Raw genomic sequence first — 2,586 nt, 5'->3', positions numbered from 1 at the left:
GCTTTGCCATCGTTGATGTCAAAAGCGTCTTGCTGTGCCGCTGTCGCACCGGCCGGCACGACCTCCGTCACATATTTCGTCAGCCCCTTTCCACGCAGAGCAGCGTCTACTTGGAACTTCCATAGCTTGTAGTTGCTGTTGTTCAACTTGTGTACAAACGAAACTAGCGTCGGCTCACCCATCATTGGTCTAAGCTTAGACAACAACTGCGCTCTCCACTGTCTTCATACGCGTGTGCCACCCGTTATACGTACGCGGCCGAACTCACACGATCGGACGGTTGAACGATACCGCTGTACACGTGCACGCCAGGCTGTCCCTCACGCTCGATCACGTGCACACACGACCTCACAGCAGTGACGGTATCCTTCCAGTCGCGACAAAACTCACACCCTCAGATATTCGCGAAACACTCAAAAATGCTTTCTACACTTTCCAGACGTGAGGCGTGCTGGGCCCATAACCTGTTGGGAATTGGGCAAATGTGAATTTACGTAATTATTGGAAAACTGGCAAATTTATTGTTGAGCAAAAAACTATGCGTGTTACACGTGTCGAATCACGGACTTGAGAGAGAGGGCAAGCAACGCAGTGCTCGTAAGGGTGCATCCCGATAGAGAAGAAATAGCGGAACGGAACAGTAACGGAAAATAGATATGGTGGGGGGTTAACCAATCAAAGTAGTTCCGTTTCAATTCCGTTCCGTTATTTAGTGAGTGGGTTCCCCATGGCACGGAGCTGTTACGGAACGGAAAAGAAACGGAAAAATTTCTAACCTATTCTGTCGAAAGTTCGCAAATAAGTGCAGTGGATCGATCGGTTTGCAACATTTTTATTTTTGCAAATAAAGAGCAATATGTTGTCATCGGTAGGTATTACATGTGAAAATAAAATATATATGTTAATACGTTAATGCTAATTAACCGAATGTGATATATTCTATTAATTTCGAGAAATTCAAATGTGGATATTGCCGCTGGATTGTTTGGTTCGATGAAGACGGAAAACTTTCACATCCTTGCTTAGCAAATCATACGAATTTAATAATGGATAAAGGTCGAAATCTCTTTATAAATGGTACGTATATTTGTGTACAAGAGAGGCAATATATATTCAATATAACTAATGGTTAGAATATGTAAATGATATATAAATTTGTTGTAAAACTAAATCTGTTATTATTTAGATTCTTTAGAAACACACGTCGAGAGTGAGAATAACAGCACTGCCTGCGAAAAAGAAAATATTGCTCAAAACCGTCAAGAACACACTACGACCACGATACAGAAAAGTTAGATGAAGATTTAATAAGTGCCGTAAAAGAGAGAGCACCGTTATATGATTTTCGCATACCTGTGAAAGAACGAGGAAGGAAACAAAAGGACTGCTTATGGCAAGAAGTCAGCAAATGTTTGAAAGGTTTAAAAGCATTGATATTTATTTACATATTTAATTATTTTCAAGGTTTTCTACACACACACACACTCACACACACGATACATATATACATATATATATTTCTTAATTATACGTGTGTCACAGGTTTATATACCGCTACTGAAGCAGAAAAACGATGGACCTATCTTAAAGATTGTTATAGAAAGGCAAGAAATATGTATAAAAAAAAGCAAAACATTGTGCAAAAAAGTGGTGCAGCTGCTTTACCAAAAAACTACGAAATAAAACCATTCTTTCGTCATTATGATGTAATGTCTTTCTTAAATGATACATTGGAATATCGACAGTAAGTTCAAGAATAGCGATAGTTTAGCTGATAATTATTATATATTGTAGTAACGTCCTAATGTTTATTCTAGAACCGTAACTTCTTTACAAAAATCAATGCATGACGAGCAACAAGCGTCCTGTTCAAAGAGCAACAGCATTCCTTCCACATCAACAAGTGACAACCTCAACGTAGATGATGATCTTATTCCCATCATCAATGACAATTCTACGTCACTGTCTCCAGTCTCTCCGGCGTCATCGAAATCAAAAAGTACAAATTTCAGCGTTTATTATGTGCAACTTTTATACTAGCCAATAAATGATTAATTTACTTCTTTGTTGCAGTATATATGATAATATACTTCTTTGTTGCAGAGAGAAAAGTAAAAGTAAATGTATATTTAATAAGTATATGTATATGTAAAAATAAATAAATAATAAATAAATAAATAAATAAATTGCAAAAATAAAAATGTTTGCAAACCGATCGATCCACTGCACTTATTTGCGAACTTTCGACAGAATAGGTTAGAAATTTTTCCGTTTCTTTTCCGTTCCGTAACAGCTCCGTGCCATGGGGAACCCACTCACTAAATAACGGAACGGAATTGAAACGGAACTACTCTGATTGGTTAACCCCCCACCATATCTCTTTTCCGTTACTGTTCCGTTCCGCTATTTCTTCTCCATCGGGATGCACCCTAATTGCTGAACTCGATGGTCTCTAGAGTCACTGACTAGGGATTTAGGAAAGTCTCAGCGCTCACGCGTATGCACTGTACACGCGAGTATATACGGCGTATTTTTCAAGATAATTAATTTTTTTCTTATGTAATAAATGTATCTTATTTAAACAAA

The 2,586-nt window shown here is 38.1% G+C and overlaps 1 pseudogene; it reads left to right on the top strand.

Annotated features, from left to right (window-relative positions):
• The first annotated feature begins 712 nt into the window (after positions 1-712).
• Positions 713-2,202, top strand: LOC139816915 (uncharacterized; annotated as a pseudogene).
• The last annotated feature ends 384 nt before the right edge of the window (positions 2,203-2,586 follow it).

Source organism: Temnothorax longispinosus, chromosome 7 (assembly GCF_030848805.1).
Source record: "Temnothorax longispinosus isolate EJ_2023e chromosome 7, Tlon_JGU_v1, whole genome shotgun sequence".
NCBI lineage: Eukaryota > Metazoa > Arthropoda > Insecta > Hymenoptera > Formicidae > Temnothorax > Temnothorax longispinosus.
The sequence above is the reverse complement of the archived record's forward strand: the minus strand, read 5'-3'. Positions and strand labels throughout refer to the sequence as shown.